The sequence below is a fragment of the Bactrocera oleae genome, chromosome 4 (genome assembly GCF_042242935.1).
Source record: "Bactrocera oleae isolate idBacOlea1 chromosome 4, idBacOlea1, whole genome shotgun sequence".
Lineage (NCBI taxonomy): Eukaryota > Metazoa > Arthropoda > Insecta > Diptera > Tephritidae > Bactrocera > Bactrocera oleae.
The window spans coordinates 22638432-22658052 of NC_091538.1; the positions used below are offsets into that span (position 1 = coordinate 22638432).

At 36.7% G+C, this 19621-nt stretch overlaps 2 pseudogenes; one reads left to right on the forward strand and one right to left on the reverse strand.

The window, feature by feature from the left end:
* The window catches only part of LOC118682130 (E3 SUMO-protein ligase ZBED1-like), a 123038-nt pseudogene extending 104639 nt beyond the window's left edge, over window positions 1-18399 (reverse strand).
* LOC138856923 (uncharacterized) lies at window positions 2968-12406 on the forward strand (annotated as a pseudogene).
* Window positions 18400-19621: the final 1222 nt, after the last annotated feature.

Genomic DNA, 19621 nt, shown 5'->3' on the forward strand with positions numbered 1-19621 from the left:
AGTGGGGGTCAATTAATGTTTCTTTAATTTTTAATTAACGAAAGAAATGGCTGACCATAAATTGTTGGAGCATTCATGCTACTGCGTCATTTCTTTGCCAGTTAAAGCAAAGGCAAACATGTGATATGAGCAGCAGTAATGGGAGAAATTCGAGTATTTGTATAGAAAATAAGAGAATAGCAAGAAAAATATTATAGCATTAGAAACAACAACTTATACAAATAAGGCAAAAGCCAGACAAATAAAAATGACGAGATACTACTAGTGTTAAGCCAATATTTGAGGGTATCTTTCGTTCCACTCATGGTAGGTGATAACTAATAACTTGTAACCGATATCGATGTTTACGGTATGCACGTTTATATTAATAAGTAAAGGTAAGGGTGGCTCTCTTAACGAAATGTTGGGCGTAATACTCCTTTTTTGTCTTAAAAAGTGTTAATAGTTACAAAAATTTTAAATTTTTCTTCAATTCATATTGGCATATATATTTTACAAAAAATGGAAACATATTACTGTAATTTTTTTAAATTAAAAACCCTTAATTTAATTCTAAATAAATATATTATTTTCACCTAAGTTTTTTATATACTCGTCTGGTTTGTGTTATTTCTTTTAACATACTGTACTTTAAAAAATGTACACTATTTCATAAATAATACTCGTGTATAAAATTTGTGTATTGAATTTTTGAACTAAATCCTTTGAAAGTTTACGCTTTTCACTTTATGTAATGTTAAAAAACTCGAATATTAAGTAAATTTTTCACTTTTTTAATACGCATTAAATATCTGGTAGCACCCTAAGACTTTTTCTTTTTTTTATCATTAACAACATTTTTATTATCTATCAAAAAAATATTTAGATACCGGTGGCTAAAATGTGTGTACAATGAGAAGACGGCGATGAAAAGAATGTGTAAGTCATATAAGCCCACGATAATCTTAAAACCAATGTTGATATACCCTATTTAGTATGCGAATAAAAGATATTATGCCTACGCAGAATTTTGCTGGCAATCCAATACTCTCCATGAAAGAGAATATTGCCACGCTTTCTAAAACATCCTGCTGACTTTTGCCTAGTTTATCCCCTTTTTGACAAAAATAAAGATGTGTAAAGATTTTACAGGAGATTCTCAACCAAACCATTACAACAGCTGGCTGGTAACTACGTTGAGCCAAAATAATAATAATTTTTGCGTTTTGCACACTTTTTCAAGAGTGAAAATTTTTCAAAATATAAAAAAGATAGTTTCACAACCGATGACCGCCTGCCACTGAAGAAACCGTTTGCATCTCTTAAGAATAATTTGCTTCAAGCGCATTGTCTGAAGATGACCAATTGACCGACGGTAGGATTTCATCTCGAATAAATGTTGACAATGATCTTTTTGATATATTCCTTTCCCTTGACTTAATTTTTTGTTTTCTAAAGGTGATTTCGCGAGCAGTTTTTGTGACTGAATTGGTTCGAACCACTCGAGGACGACCACTTCTGACATCAACTTTAGACATTTGACATGAATAAAAGGACAATGCAAAATAATAAACAGCGCCCAACATGGCTGATGAACATTTTTGATAAAACGTAATACGAAGAAGAAGTGGAAGAAACAACTTACAGATGGACAAAAGAAACACCGAAAAAGTGAACATAGGAGCACACTTGGAAAACAACAACAACACCCACAACAAAATTTACAAATCCATCTAGGGATTACCCACCCAATTATATTCACAAACAATTAAAACGTCGTCCACCAACTCCCAGCCGATAGTTGCGATTATTTTCCTGTATAGAGCCTTGTATTCGCATAGAAGATGTTTTAAAGTCTCCTCTTCTTCTACCTCCTGACAGCTTCTACATTAGACATTGTATGGTGCCCCTAGCCCACTGTCACGTCCAATTAGACAGTGACGTATTAGCACCGCTATTAGAGTTTTTATGTCATGCCACGTTTGCCTGCTTGTTTTGCAAGTGGAGGATAAAATATTTACAAGTGGCCAGAGTTCCCTCTTTTTCGGAGTCTAATTGTAGAATGGCGCTTGCTCTATCTAGTTCATCTGCTTCCCCGAGGTTGCCGACTGCTAATAGATACCACAGTTTCCCGACGTAAGCGGGGACGAGTTGGTAACAACATCCGGTGTGTTTAACGTGAGTACCTGCCGTCGACGGCCTTACCTCACGGTGCTCTAAAGCACAACGTATCAAAACAATGCGTTGATAAGCGCCCCAAATAATACGAGCTTTTTACAAGTATTAATTTGTTTACCAGTGGCCAGTGTGTAGGGGCACACTGAGCATCTTGGTAGGATTCAAGGCCTACCTAAAACCTCTTCCGTTTTCGGGTACGGAACCCAGTTGCTTGTGCAACTTCTTTTTTCGAACTGAAAATTCAGTTCATCCAGCATTTAGGTTTAAACCACAGCCACCACGATACTCCCCAAAGGGCCGAACCCAATGAGCAGATTGAACCGAAGTCCAAGGGCATTCTGCTCCCCGTGGTACCAGAGTTGAGTCTCCGGTAAGACTGTGTAGCCGAAGCTACTGCCAGTTGAGCTCCGCCTTACTCAATGACTGGTGACATTTGTCGCTTGAACTTCAAATGTTTTTTATTTGGAATCTCATTTAAAGTCTATAATATCAGTTCAAGCTGAGTATTCTAACACTATTTCTGACATCATTTACTATGCTGATATTTCTCGGCAAAATAAAATAACAGTCATAGTGCATTTGGCTTTTAGTCGCCTAATGATTGCATGCGACGACGAGAGATCGGTAGCACTATACAATGCTGCTATAGCCAAGGTAGGGGAGGTATACTCCGACGCAAAACTGGTAGCAGTAGATAAACAGGACGTACCAACGATACCAATGGCAAGGGTATGGATCCCAGCTACACACACAGCCGGACCAGATTATGCAGCTCATAAGAGCCTGCAACCCCAGACCAAGAGGTCCACGATGCAGATTCTGCCGTTACTAACAGAAGAATCCATCGAACCGCTGGCGAAAAGTGGCGGGGAGATAAATGACGTATTCACGAAAGTGAGGATAACACCCTACAAGTCAAACGCCGATGCTGCAGACCATCTAGCATCGGAGAGCGAGATATGGGAAGGTGACGAAGATCCTATGGAGTCCTCGAGCGATGTGGAAAGTATAGAGCAATGACACAGTAGCAGTAAGCTGAGAAACGGACACATGCAGTTACCGGCTGGTGTCGTGCTATATGCCATACGAGGAAGATCTGGTGCCCCCTCTGATGGTAAAAGAGGTGGTACGGAATAGAGAGGCATCCAAGTGCATGAATCTACTTGGATGCGACTCATGCGCGCATCACACAGTCTGGGGCAGCACAGATGTCAACGACAGGGGTGAGTGTTTCTTCAATTACCTACTAGACATTAAGCAACTGTTGTGTAGGGGAGTACGCCAGTAATTTTAATAGTCGCTTTGTGTGACTCACGCTCCATTCCTGCCACGTTAGTCTGCTAGTTGAGCAAGTTATTGATTGTCTCCACCGAGACTCAGCTAGATTTATGGCATGTTCGCTGATTAAGTGTTTGCGAGTTGCCAGAGGCATACAAATTCACTCTTTTTCAGGAGTTAATTGTAAATTGGTACCTGTTCTGGCTAGTTCATCTACTGCGCAGTTACCAGGGACATCAATATGCCCTGGAACCCATTGCAGATCTATCGTGAAGTAAGATGTTAGATCCTCTAATAGATCAAGATATTCTTTCACTCTCTTTGATGAGACCATAGGAGACTTGAGTGATTTCAAGGCCGCTTGACTATCCGTATATATTATATGTATATATATGCTCCTTGTTGTGAGCACACTTTTTGTCTATATACCGAAGGCTTTCTTTGATTGCTGCGATCTTCGCCTGGAAAACACTGCAATGGTCATGTAAACGGAAGGCGATTTTGGTGCCTAATGTTTCGGAAAAGACGCCACTTCCCAGTCGATTATCTAGTTTGGATCTATCCGTGTAGATGCTAATTCTTGCATTATTGTCCACCCCGTCCCTTGCCCACTCCTCTCTGGTGGGGAAGGCAATATTGTGGACAGAATGAGAGCTGACTTTGCTGCCACTTGCTTACAGAATAGGTCTGTTGGCAATAAATATAGAATGACGTTTAGTGACTGGCTTGGTGTTATTCTGAGAGCTCCACTAATGCATATACTGGCTGCTCTTTGTATACTTTCCATACGCCTTATCGCGTATTTCTTTTTCATTATTGGCCACCATACCAATATACCGTCTGTCATGATTTGTCTGACAACTGCTGTGTAGAGCCAATAAGCTATCCGAGGCGTTAGCGCCCATTTGAGGCCCACAATCCTTTTACAGGTGTAGAGTGCTGTGGCTGCTTTCTTCACCATAGAATCCAAGTTTTACTTCCTGTCTAAGGTTAGTCCTAAGTAGCTTGCCTTATCTCCAATTGTTAGTTTGCTACCATTGAATACTGGCGCCGTAACTACTGAAGTACTATGTTTTCTGCTGAACAATACTAGCTCTGTCGTACCAGCATTTGAGCTTAGTCCGCATGATACAGCCTAACGATTTATATCGTCCAAGATCGTACGCACAAGGTTTGCGAGAGTATTCGGGAATTTACCTCTAACCGAAACTGACACATCTCCAGCGTAGGCCACATCATGTACCCCCTTCTTTTCTAGATCCACCAGCAATTTAAATATTCATTGTTAAGATCTAGTAAAAATAACACGCCTTATTGAGGTGTACCTCTTTGGACAGATCTGCACATCGTTGAAGCTCGTGAGAATCTGTCCAACTAATTTTCTAAGAGGTTCACGGATGTCAAAATCTTCAAGCGTGCTCTTGCTGTTTCTGTAGATTTTCCGTTAGAATCTAATGTGTATATGTATTAGTTTTTCCAACGTTTTTAAGAGCAAAGAGAAGAGACTAATTGGTCTAAAATCCTTTGGACTTGCATGTGAGCTTTTGTCCGCCTTAGGTATGTGTATTACCTAGCCTTTCCTCTATAACAAAAGAATATAGTTTCATTGCAGCGCCCTTTTAAGAATGGTTACTAAGTAGCCTATTATGTGGTTCTGCGTCTGCTGTAATTGAGACCATTTTATAAAACTGACCCTACCTTTATTCCCTTGCACCCTTAAAAAAATTAATTTTTATAACGAGAAAACTATTATCTTTTATTTGGCACACCGGTTACTATAACGTCAAGTTCTCGACAGCTATTATAGCCCCGGTATTCCTTCGCACCAAATAGACTAACATAGTCGAATAAAAAAATAATTTTCCTTATATCACGTTAATAATGCATACATTTGCTCTATTTTTTTGAATTCCAAAGGATAATTTTGTTGTTTCTTTACATTTGTAGCTATCGATACTTTAGGTGACACCTTGGAGACATTTAACTTAGCTTCAACTCATCTGTCTATTGCTATCTGATAACCTTTTAATATAATTCATATTGTTGTGTTGAATATGTATTTAAGAACTACTAATAATTTAATTGATTTTCCCGCTTACTTGAACCACCTGAACAGTCAAAAATAGTATATTGTATACAAAATACGTGAAAATTTTCAATATTTTTAGAGAATATTCATTTATCAATGATCAACTGATACGCTAAGAGGTCTGTGGGGGTGGTGTGACCCCTACATCCCTTGACAACAATAGGAAAAATCCTACGCGTTAAGAAATTTTTATTTTATTTCGGTTTTAGCAACCCAAATTAGCAAGAAGCAACCTCTAACATTACAGTCGCAAAATTACTGTAAACTAAGGTTATCATTAGAATATTAACCAACATATGTGAACCATATATATATAAGTTAATTACAACTACTTGTACTTTTAATTTTTTTTAAATAGGACACTGGCATTTAGTCTTTGCTGGGACCTTGCGACGGAAACTATGTATGAACAGGGTAGTTTTTAGGCATATGGTTTTCAAGAAGAACTAAAACGCATATAATATAATGTTATGGCCGAAAATTTAGATTTATTATAAAGATAAGATCGTATAAATTCCAGATGAGATCCAGTTTTATACCAATTTTTGCACGATTGGGGCCGTATGTCAGCAATAAAGAGCCGAATTATTCTAAGACGTCAATCGTCTCGAGTTTATCTCCTTAGACAAGCGACTTCACATAACCACACAAAAAATTGTCCAGCAGTGTTAGTTGCACAATTTTGGACCACAGCCCCACGGCGCGAGATAATGCACTCAACAAAAGTTTCCTTCAATAACTTAATTGTTTCATTGGCTTTATGGCATAAAGCGTCTTCTTGTTGGACGACCTTTGGTCCACGTCAACATCCTCCAATTCAGGCACGTCTCTATAGCGTTCTCCATTCACTGTAACAATAAGGCCGTCTTCATTTTTGAAGAAATATGGACCAGTGATTTCCTTTACCAATAGAGCACACCAAACAGTGACTTTTTGAGGAAGTAGCGGTGTCTCAACAATAGCATGTGGATTAATATCGCTCCAAATGCTGTAGTTTTGTTTATTAACGTACCCATTCAAACAAAAGTGAGCTTGAAATTTTCTTGTGAAAATCAAAACCAGTGGCTATCTCGTTTTCGACCCGTTGACTTCAATTATGAAACGTGTTTAATTCTTTGAGCCCGAAAAACAAAGATACATCCTTTTTCATAAAGTGGATGGGCACATTCATTCGGGTCTTCTTCGATATTCTGCGCCATGGTTGCTCGGTTTACGCACCCTGCTGAGTGTTGGACAGCAGAACAGTAAGTATTTTCATTATGAAATGGCAAATCAAGCTAAGTAATATAAATTAAGTGACAGTTATCAAAAAGACCAACTCCGAAATAAGCATTGTAAAAATTTTGCCACCAAAATGACGGCTTAACATACACATTACCAGCAATATTGTGAGGATACTTATTTTGACAAGTATTGCTAAACATAAGCAGTCTCCATTGACAATATTGCTTGCAATACATTGAATTTCTAGACAATATCTGTTGTCTGTCGAGATACCTCGTAAAAGAATAACAAAAGATAAATAATTTTATAGATGTTGTGAAATAATTGAGTTTACTTTAACTATACGGGAAAAATCCATTGTTGAGAGCCAAATCTTTTCGATAACAATATATGATTTATAGTATTTGTTTATAGTAATGTGAGTTTAATGTATTAAACTACTAACGGTACTCAGGTTACAAAATTAGATGTTTATAATTTCAAAACAACAAACAACGTTAACTGCAGTGACATTGTTTGATATAAATAACCTTCAAGTATAATTAAATTTACTCAATAAGGAAAAACGGATATCTTATAAAGATTTTTATGTTGATTTTAATCGGGCAGTTTGAATGGCAACTATAGGCTTTGGTAGTCCGATCTGAACAATATTTTCGAATATTGTAGTTTTGCCCTGTACAATATTCCATGCCAAATTTCGTAATGATATTTTGTCAAAAAAAAGTTGTCCTTACAAGAACTTTCTTTTTATTGTATGGCAGCTATACCTTATCAGTTCCTACAAACGAGCAATTTCTTGGGAAGGAAAAGACGTATATAAAATTTCAGAACGATATTTTAACAAGCAGAGAAGGGTTAAGGGCTTTTGCAACTTTCAAGGAACAAAGGCGTTGGAACACCTGCATTTTTTGACAAAGCTTTATATTAAACTAAGGAAAGTACTGCCGTGATTTCATTCATTTAAGGAAAAAGGACACACTGTTACTAAAAAAAAAAACTTTCCAAATTTCATAGTTTTCTTATTTCACTATCATGATCATTTATATATACATGCATATATAACACCATATCTATCTCGATTAGTTTTACGTGTTACGAGTACAAACAATAACACTCTATAGCAACATGTTGCGATAGTATAATAATCAGCCACCACAACAATATTACTAAAAGTTTTAAAGGTTTTAAAGGGCCTTAAATAAGTGTTCCCCAAATTTTAGTACCATTTTTTAATGTTCAACACACTTTTCATCATTTGCTTCAATTAAAAATTACTGCGCAACGATTTTTTTAGTATCATGCAGCACTTACTAAAGCATAGAGATGTTTGAATACACATGTATGTACTTGAACAAGATGATATAAATAAGAATGTTTCTTGCAAGTAACATTGTTGTTCTCCTTTAGGCCATCATTTAATGCACTTTTTAAATAATTTTGTTACGGATTTTTACAAGAGCTCAAGTGCATTTCTGGTCAAACATTTAACTGCTGGCACTGTAAGAACACGATTTTTGGCATGCTCCAATTAGTTTGGTATTGATATTACATATTATATTTTAAAACTAAGATCGAAAAATCGAATTAGTACAATAGTTTTATTATTGTTTGTCATATAATTAAGAGCACAACATCGTTTTCTGGTATTTTAGTGGCAAACTTAATGTCGTTCTGCCTTGCTGGCCTGCAGCTACCAACTTATTGAATTTTTCTATTTATATATTGTACCTGTATGTGTATGTACATATTTATGTATATTTAATAATTGCTTGAGCATGTAGACAAAACAGTCAGACTTTCTTGTTCATTATAATTAATGAAATTGAGAATTGTTCATGAGTCACTATCATTCTTCTCTGACGGTCAGACAGTTTGATAAACTGCACCCTTACATTTCAATTCGTAATCTGCATATGGTATTTGGATTTTGAATTTCGATTTTTCAAAAAGTAACGTGAATTTTTTATAAAAAGAAAATTCTTTATTTATTCATCCAAATCAATTTCATCCCCTTCAAAGTTTTACCCGACCGGTAAAACGCATAGTATTCTTTGATAACACATTCGAAAGAGCATTATTTTGCATTTATTTTTTATACACTCGCAACTTGTTGCTACAGAGTATAATAGCTTTGTTCACTTAACGGTTGTTTGTATCATCCAAAACTAATCGAGTTAGACATAGGGTTATGTATATATAATATAAATGATCAGGATGAAGAGACAAGTTGAAATCTGGGTGACTGTCTCTCCGTCCGTCCGTGCAAGCTCTAACTTGAGTAAAAATTGAGATATCTTTATGAAACTTGGTAGACATGTTTCTTGGTATCGTGAGACGGTTGGTATTGTAGATGGGCGTAATCGGACCACTGCCACGCCCACAAAACGCCATTAATCAAAAACGAATAAATTGCCATAACTAAGTTCCACAATAAGATACAAGACTGTTATTTGGTATACAGGATCACAATAGGGAGGGGCATCTACAGTTTAAACTTTTTTTAAAGTGGGCGTGGTCCCGCCTACTTTTAGGTGAAAACCCATATTTTGGGATCTGCTTAACCGATTTCAAGAAAATTCGGTACATAATATTCTTCTCATATTTCTATGTTATAGTGTGAAAATGTGCGAAATCGGATTACAACCACGCTGATTTTCAATATAACACCATTTTAAATTCCATCTGATTCTTTCACTTTTCACTATGCAAATTAGGCAAAATATATAAAGAAATTTCAAACGAGTATACCGTTTGACTTTGCGAGAGTATAAAATGTTCGGTTACATCCAAACGTAGCCCTCCCTTTCTTGTTGAAGTTTATTTTCTTCAAATGTTGGTCGCGGCTACGTCTCAGACGGTCCATCCGTTGAGTCCGATTTTCAATGACGCGCTCGAGCATTTTAACTGGTAACTAGCGAATGACACGCATGATGTTTGGCTTTAGGGCCTGACTTTGGACTTTACATATCCGCACAGCAAAAAGTCTAACGGTGTGATATCACACGAACTTGGTGGCCAATCGACCGGCCCAAAACGTGAAACTCAATAAATTCGTTGATTGATGCGATGTGTAAGAAGTGGCGCCGAGATCAAAAGCTTCAATTTCAGGTATCAAAGAGTCTGTTATCATAAAGATAACGGAAGCCATCGACGGTTATGTTGTCACCGATCGTTCTCATCATTTTTGAGGAAATATGGACTGATGATTCCACCGGCCCACAAACCCCACTAAGCCGTTGTTTTTTCTGTTTGCAGAGTTATCCAATACGTTTGCAGAATTTTTCAAGTCAAACTACTGTAATAATTCTTCCAAAACTTTTTCTTATCAGCAAGTGCTGTGTTCGAATACTTTAATTAACGCTCCAGTTATTTCTGAAGAAGACGTCCTTTTAATTTAAATAAGTTAAAACCATCTTTTAGGTATGGCCCAGACATGATACCCTCATGCTTCCTAAAAAATAGTGCCAAATATATTTACTTGCCTTTGACAAGGATATTTAATTCCTCTCTTAAACACGGTATTTTTCCTTCAATATGGAGTCATTTATAATCCCTTTGCATAAAAGTGGATTTAGATCCAACATTGAAAACTATAGAGGTATCGCAAAACTATCAGTTATACCTAAACTTTTTGAAGCTATCATCACTGACCATATAACCTTTTCGATTTCTCCGTTAATTTCCTCATCTCAGCATGGATTTCGTAAAGGGAACTCGGCTATAACAAACTTACTTGAATTTGTAAACCATGTATCATTGGGTTTTAGGGAACATAAGCATACGGATGTTATATACACAGACTTTAGCAAAGCTTTCGATAAAGTAAATATCTCGATTCTCATACATAAACTTGATCTGCTGGGCTTTCAGCCAAGATTCCTTCAATGGGTATCTTCCTATCTTTATAATAGAACACAACGAGTGATATTTCTGACAAGTTAGAGTCGGTTCAAAAACAATTTTTACTTTTCGCCTTAGCGCATTTCCGATGGGATGCTAGGGTAAGTCTACTTCCATACAATAGTCGTTTAAAACTTATTAATCTACCTACACTTTCTAGTCGTAGGGAAATGCTTGGCATAACATTCTTAGTGAAACTTTTGAATGGAACTGTTTGCAGTTCTTTTCTCCTGTCTGAAATTAAATTTAATATCCCGGTTCGCCTTTCGAGGCAGTTTAGACCTTTACTGCTAAAATCCTGTAGATCAAATTTTGAACTAAACGAGCCATTCCGCCGTATATATCATGATTTTAATTCTCATTCCAGCACATTTGACTTATCTGACTCACTTTTCAAAATTAAAAAGACTTTATTGTTTTCTCTTAATAAATGAAAATGTAACAATTTATTATATTGTAACTTTAGATCTTAGCTGTTGAAATTTTTGTTTCTGTAGCTGAGCAGTTTTAGATCTCAACACTTAAAAAACTCTCTTGCCTTTTCTGACTCGGCTAATTCCGCACGTATGCGGATTGCGCCCCTCGCGTCGGTTGGGCGGGAGGAGGGTAATCGTTGGGTTTTTAAAAGGCAGCCATGAGTGCCAAACAGAGCACACTGACTGCCAAAGGTGAGATACAACGTAAAAATCTCAATATCAACTGAGGAAAAGCCAGTCAGAGGGCAGTCTTCGTAGAGTAGTATTATTGCACGCTTTCCTCACAATAATACAAGTTTCTTTCGGTCAATACTACTCTACAAAGACTGCCCTCTGACTGGCTCAGTGCAAAAATTTATTAATAATGATTAAAGAGCAAGCATCGGGAATGTCCGGTCACTTATCTGGAAAGGTGTTGCTGTCCAGCTGGTTGATGTCCTTGTACGACTAAAGGCTGACATCACCGCCTTCTAAGAATTGCGATAGAGTGGACAAAGACGGAAAAGCGCAAATCGCCAAGATTCCTTCGAGCGAAGAAGGTCTAGCCACAATCCGCATCAAATCGAAGTTCTTCAAAATATCGCTGATTTGCGCCCACGCCCTAACAGAAGAGAAGGACGATGCGACCAAGATGCTTTCTATTACCGCCTAAAACGCACCTATGAGCGCTGCCCCCACCACGTTGTCAAAATCGTGCTTGTCGATTTCAATACTAGAGTGAGAAATGAAGGTGTTTTTGGCACAACAATTTTAAACTGAGGCTGATTGACTTCACCTGGGCCCGAAATATGGTTGTCTGTAGTACCAGATTTCGCCACAAGAAAATCCATCAAGCTACATGGTTGCCTCCGGACCGAAAATCGCGTTACAAAATCGATCATGTTGTGATAGACGCAAAACATGTCTCTAATATTAGACACATGTTAACCCGAAGATACGCATCCACCTCTGTTCAACAAAGAAGGGCTATCAAATAACACATGGGAGGTTCAACTTCGAAGAGCTACAATCACAACAGACATCCGAGCAGTTTTGTATTAGACTTGCATTCCTGCTGTCTGAGAGCACTCATCAGCTTCTCCGTATAAGGGAACTCTGGAACGGCATCGCAAGCTCACTATGCACCTCTTGTGCAGAAAGATATGATTAACTACAACATATGCCGGGTGGAAGAAATCCGTGAGTGTGAACAGCTTGAGAAGCTGGCTGACGTGAGTAATGCTCAAAGATCAGGCGTCTTTCAGAAAGTTTCAAGACCGGAACATACTCATGGGGGTAATCTGGGTACCGATGCCCAAACCATACTGAGTTTTGGAGGGAAAAAGTCTCCAAGTTGCTGAATGGCAGGGAAAATACTACACCCGGAGATGGCGAATCCGAAATCCCAATTGATGACGAGGGTATAAATATTTCAATACCCGACTATGGCAAAGTGCGGATAACGATTACCCGCTTGAAAAATAACAAAGCGGCTTACCGGAGATATTCAAATACAGCGGCAAAGAACTGACAAGGTGCATGCATCATATTCTTTGCAGAATATGGTAGGACGGAAGCATGCACGACGATTGGAACCTAAATGTGCTCTACCCACTGTCAACGAATTGATTGGATCATATCAGTGTGGCTTTTAGACTTGGTAAATCCACAATGGACCAAATATTGCGATAAGTCTTAGAAAAAACCAGAGAGAAAAAGATCGATACGCACCACCATTTCACCGATTTTAAAGTTCCCATCGACAGCACAAAAAGGAGCTGCCTCTATGTCTGAATTTGGTATCCCGGCTATGGAAACTGACGCTGGACAATACCAGAAGCGCAATTGGGAAGGACCTATCCGAGTCTTTCGGTACCAAACGAGGCCCCACACAGGCCGTCTCCTTATCGTAAGATTTCTTCAACATAACGCTGGAAAAAAGTACCGTAGAGTTAAATAAACAAAGAACAATATTTTACTTAAATGTATAACTGCTGCTACTGGGATATTGATATTATTTGCAGCATTTAACAAGCAAAACTACTTTCTCAAAGCTAGACAAAGAAGCGAAGCGGTCTGGAGTCTCGCTACCTCAAGATAAGACCAAAAATATCTCCTGTCAGCAAATAAGTAGTCAGAACATTAACGTCTTGGCTTCTAAATCCGTGGTGACAATCATAACTTTTGAAGTTGGAGATAATTTCGTCCATCCTTGAACCAGCAATACTCTTCCCAACAGGTGATACTTTGGACTGAGTAGGCAATTGAAAAGTAAAGTCCTCTTTCAGCGAACCAAACTCAAATCTATAAATCCGATGAAGCCCCCGCACTAGAAGTTTTCGAGAAAAACGTTTTGCGGACGATTTATGGTTCTTTGAACATAGGTCATGGTGAATATCGCAGACGATAGAACCATGAGCTGACGAGTTATACGACGACATTGAAATAAGTAGTTCAGTGAATAGAAAGACAACGTTCCACTCCATTGGAAAGATTAAGTGTAGTTTCGCTTGGTATTTCGAACTGGTGCCAAACTGCGAGAAGAAAAATCGAATGACGCGCTATTTTTAACTCAGCTATAATATATGGTTTTTACGAAGAATTAAAACGCATATAATTTAAAATTTTTAATTTTGTAACAATTGAAATTAGAAAATTATTAGAAAAAGTAAAATATATTTTTTTTGCATAATCTTTCGCATTTCATCATACTGCACTTTTGCAAACAAATCATATTTTATCCATTTTTCATCATAAAATTCGTTTATATGACAAAAAATAATCACGCATATGTGAAGTGGCATTTGTATTTTTTGTTTAAAGTATTTAATTTTTCTCTTTATGTTGGTAGATACGTATTTACCAGAGAACGTTGTTATAAATTCTAATTTCTTTTAAATAACAGCAAATACTACAGGAAATGGTGAACTCCCTGATCTCAATTTTTCAGCTCTGTTAGCCGTCCAATCGAGCATCATACAAAAATCAATTTGCACCTTCTTGTTCTTCTAAGTTCTCTGCTTAGAACATATAAAAGTAATTAAAGATTTCATATGTATGGCAATTTTATAATATAATGTCATATATTGTACATTACATAATATAAAATGTTAATACAAGTACAATTTTTAAATCGCTAATAGGCCATGTTGCCAATTCTCTTTTCCGAAGAGAACATCAGACAATATCTTGAATTTCTGATTTTTAGCATCGTCGTGAGGAAGCAGCTTGTGGGCAACATACAAGAATATTTTCAGTGGTACAAATTGTAAAATTGAAATATATACGCCAAAATAAATACGCGTAATATTTGTATATCTGTCTACATGCAACATATGTATGTGAATATGTACACCAATTGATTCATGCGAAATGTTCATGTATGAGCATGCATATTTTATATTATATATAGACACAGATTTTGCGAGCCATGGAACTTGGTACCATGGTACTCTATATACAGACACTTTATTATTATCACAAATGCAGGCGAATTACGATTATCAAACTCTTAATATCTTTTTCTTTTTGTTCAAATTTTTTGATTGAATAACCATAAAGTGGGGATATTTGTCACAATTTTATACAAGAATCTTATCTAGAATGTTTCCTATTTAAGTAGAAAATACCTTTCAATTTTTTTTAATAAGTTAACCGGTTCAGCATTTACCTTCTTAGTTTTCTTTTGTCTACGAGTTAACGGAGAATTTATATAGTTTTTTATTTAGATGTCTCAAATAGCCATAGGATTGTGGCTATTAAGTTCTAACCTAACCTAATCTAACATTTGCACCTTCTCTGTTTATTAACATTCTCTGCATTAACATTAACATTTCCTGTCGCTTTTTTGTTTCATTCGATACTGGAATTGCAACCCAACGAGCACAAAGAAGTTTCACTTCAAAAGAGTTCGTCCGCGTCGGTTTAATTTAATTCCGAAAAAAAATCAGTCAACATCGGGTTATAACGCTCGCTATTAATGGTAACAGCATTTCCTGCCACATTTCGAAAGATATAGGGCCTAATGATGCCAAGTGAAACCGCACCAAATGGTAAATTTTTGAGGGTGCAATTGGGTTTCCTGCACCATATGAGGATTTGATTCACCCCAATAGCGACAATTTTGTTTGTTGACGAAGCCATTAAGCCAGAAATGGGCCTCATCTGGCAACATGATTTTGTGATGAACGTGAATTTGTTAATTTTTAGAGAACGTGAGTTTGCGTAATAATCTTGGACAAATTCCAAGCGTTGTATCAAAGTCAAACGTGACGTGATGAAATAGCAAATTGTATTACACCTGATGATTTTAAAGTTGAAATTGACTAAGATGGAGATTTAAAAAACAGTTTACAAGAAGATTCCCATGAGGAGGGATGAATTATTTCAGTGTCAAAATTTAATATGAATAAAAATAAATAATAAATTTAACTAATATATGACAAGAGACATGTTCTTAAACGACAATAATAATTTTATTTAACGTGAATAAAAATAAATTATAATTAAATTAAATAAAATTAAAAATTTAACTTATATATGACAAGAGATAATTTTCTTAAATTACAAAAAAAATAATTAATTGAAAAATAAAGACAAATAACGTAGTTGATTATAAAAACGAATCACATGATCACTTATATGGTGATCTTTTCAATTCCATCTCCCGTATATGGTAGACTGGAGTACGAAATCGTTGAAGCGTCTTTTCTCCTGTAACTTTTGTTTCTTAATTTTAATTTTATTTTCTTAGTATCGTTCTTTAGCGTTCTTTCTACAACGGCTATTAGGTTGTGGTTGAAGCGGAGTAGTTAATGTTTATGGTGCTGGAGATGGGATCGGAAGAAGTACATCGTTGACGGTGATGAAGGAAAACATGCAGGTTCCGGTTACGAGTCTGGGGTCATGAGAGATGTTACTGTAGAAAACGAAGGTCATAATAAATTAATTAGTTCCAGGTGCGTCTATAACCAATAATAACAGGTACTTTTTTAGACGTTTTGTTTTCAATGCGGCTAACTTTTTTTTGATGTTGGTCTTTTTGACAGCTGTTACTTAAATTATAATCGGTTTGGTTAGCCATTTCATAATGAACAGAAACGCGCGCTGCTACGTTTGCTTTAGTGGATAATGCGCATCTTCAGGGATGCTGTACAGTGTGCATCGAAGACTCTATTGCTATAGTGAAGCAGAGTATCGAAGAAGACTCGAATGAGTCCATCCGCCATCGTGCGCAACAATTGGAACTGTGTCCATCCACTTCATAGAAGATTTAGAGGAAACCTTGTTTTGCGGGCTTAAAAAATCCAACTCGTCCAAGAACATTATCCGAACGAACATCAAGTGAGTCGCACGTTCGCTGAATGGTTCACTTTTCGTTGAATGGTAAACAAAATTATCGCATTTGAAGTGATGATAATCCATAAATCACTGTGGAGGCACCTATACATCCTCAGAAAGTCACTGTTTAGTGTTCTGTATAAGCAGAGAAAATTATTGGTTCATTTTTTTTTATCAAAAATGAAGCCGACCATAATGTTACAGTCAATAGGGTACGCTATAGAACCACGATTAATGACTTTTTCGTTATATTTCAAAGAGCTTTGTATGAACTGCCCCCGAACTCAATGACTCATTACCACTTATTGCACAAAAGTCATCATCAGTTTCGTCATTATCATCCTTTGTGTTTTAGCTTCCTGAATATAAACAGTTTTCTCTTTCCTCAAAGGTTCATACTGCAACCTGTAAAATGACAGCTGGCATTGTATGCTGGGCTTTGGCGCTCATATTTCTCTTATAATTGTTATGTTGCCTGTACCTTGACTTTGTTTCAGACGCTTGTTTACTGCGCCGTGATTATGCCTTATTTACTATTCTACTATATATGAGGAAACGACAAAGACAGACAGCATCTTGGAATTGATATCTAGCGTCCAATGTAGAATTTTTTGTAGCTGTTTGTTCTTTAACAAAATAACAAACATGTGAAATGTAAATAAGTTGTTAATGGTAATGCAGCTCCTCCATATGGCCGGGTATAACTGAAGAACATATTTTTATATTTTGAACAGGGTATATTAAGTTTGCCACGAAGTTTGTAACACCCAACAAAATATATATGTAATTGATCAGCGTGACGAGCCGCGTCGATTTAGCAATGTCCGTGTGCCTGTCCGTCCGTCCGTCTGTATATATGCGAACTAGTATCCTAATTTTTGGGATATCGGTCTGAAATTGTACACACGTCCTTTTCTCACAAAGAAGCTGCTCATTTATCGGCACCACTATAGCATATAGTTGCCATATAAACTGAACTATCGGAATCAAGTTCTTGAATAGAAAACTTTTTTATTTGGGGAGGCATCCTTTATGATATACAAAATGTACCTGTAGAGCGTTATAGCTTCGGTGCAGTGAACACCGCTGTTTTTTCATGATTTGTACATAGATTGAACTGACTATCCTAGTGCCACTTGCTACTTACAATTTTGAATCATAAAGTTGTAAGCAAATGTGTGAATTAATTGGTTATGTATGTATGTATGTTGAGTTAATTATTGTAATTACTTTTGGTGTTGTTTAGAAAAACACACTTAACATTAACTTGAATATAGAGTTATGTGTCACTACTTTTCTTATAATAGATTTGTAATTGAGCTATGTACTGAAGCGATTGTTTTTTTATTTTCTAGCTTTTATTTTTCGCTGCGAAATTCTATTTTTAAATGTCATGTAGATCACTATTACGCTGGCATATTGTTTTACGCAACCAACACACTTAACCATTGTAGATGAAGTATTATATGTATGTGTACACCAGAAGCTACTACTCACACCGATCAACTGTCAGCAACTGAGGTTCAATATAGCTGTGTAATGCATAGGTGTCAACGACGGCAACGATGTTAGCAATGATGGAGAAGACAATGGATTTTCGTTAAGCATCAGCACACAGAGATAGTAAAAATTACAAATTTTAACCCAGCACAGATCCCCACGACCGCAGGACACAAGCGCTGCCCACGAACTGCTTTGAAGTTCTACTTCATTTGGCTCGGATACCAGCAACCGTCAGCAGCTGCTTGTAGTCGCATTTGACTTTAATAGGATGGAGTGCTGCTGACTCAACTTTGTTTCGGAATATGTGTTAGGCTCTTTTCGTTGTGGGTCAGACTTTGTTATATAGGTACAATGCATTGCTTGCTTTACTTTGTAAGCGTTCGGTCCGCTTGAGTTGGCCGCACTTTTATGTCTCTCACAAAAATATTTTATAATGCATTCTACAGCCTTAAAGTCCAAAAGCTTCAAGCGCCATTGGGGCCGATAGCTGCACTCGCTGGTTAAGCTTTGAGCAGTGGTGATGAACTCTCGTGCTGAATGCTATCCCTTGGTAACTTTTCAGCGACGAAAAGTGAACTGTGCAAAGTGTCATATTCTATTGTAAATTGAATAGCTATGTATATTTCAGTTTCTAATCATAGCTCTAAAGTGTGCATAAGCGAGAAAACGCTTCTCTGAAGATGTACACAAGAGAGCGAAAGCCCAATGTGGGTGTATAAGAGAGCATGGTTATTGTTGAGCACACAATTTATTGCAGTGTTCGACAGAAGTTCTGCTCATGGCAAACGCTCCGCTTAAGCTATATTACTCCTTGCTCATTTCTCTTTCGGCAAGTGCTATTGTATTCTTGCTGACGTTTTGTTGTTGAATATTTTCGGGATTGCAAATGCCAATCAGTTGTCAGGGCATGAAAGCTTTAGGGGAAACCTTATTTGGAGTTGTGTTTTTTTACAAGCCTACTCAGGGATTGTTATACTTGTTCTCTTACAGATTTAGCAGTGAATCGCTCATTTTAAATAAAAGAGGAAAATTACTATGATTTCTTTACAGTTGTAACAGTTATAAGATTGGGGTGCATTTAGTTTAAACAAATAAAATAAATTTTACGATATTTTTCAGAGGAATATGGATTAATTTCAATTTTCTTTCCCCACCGATTATAATGACAGTAGGTATGGTATTCAATAAATTCCAAAACTTTGCGTCATAAATACATACACTTAGAAAGCTCTCATACAATAAGCTTTCGTCAAATATTAAAGACTAAAACTGCGAAGTTTTTTAGGAGCAGTTCCACTAATCGTACAAAATGGCAAACTAGCATAGCGGAATATTGTAATGAAATCTTTAAATTTCATTCCTTTCTTTTCTGCAGCCTGTTTTCTTCAGTGATCCTTCCGTTTAGTCGTTTCTCGTTCCACTTATTATGCGGTAACAAAAACAACAACTTAGCAGCGACTAATTGAAAGTAGTGCAACAACTCGGAAGTCAAAATGTATAAGTGTGTATTTATGCGAGAGTGATAGTTTTCGAAAGTAAACGGAAAATAATGTTAGCGTTTACTTAAGTTTTAGATGAAAAAAAACCTGAATAAAAATTAGTTTATTCGTTTTATTAATTTCTTTATTATTTATATTCAATTTTGAAAAGATTTACTTTTAGACTCATTAGT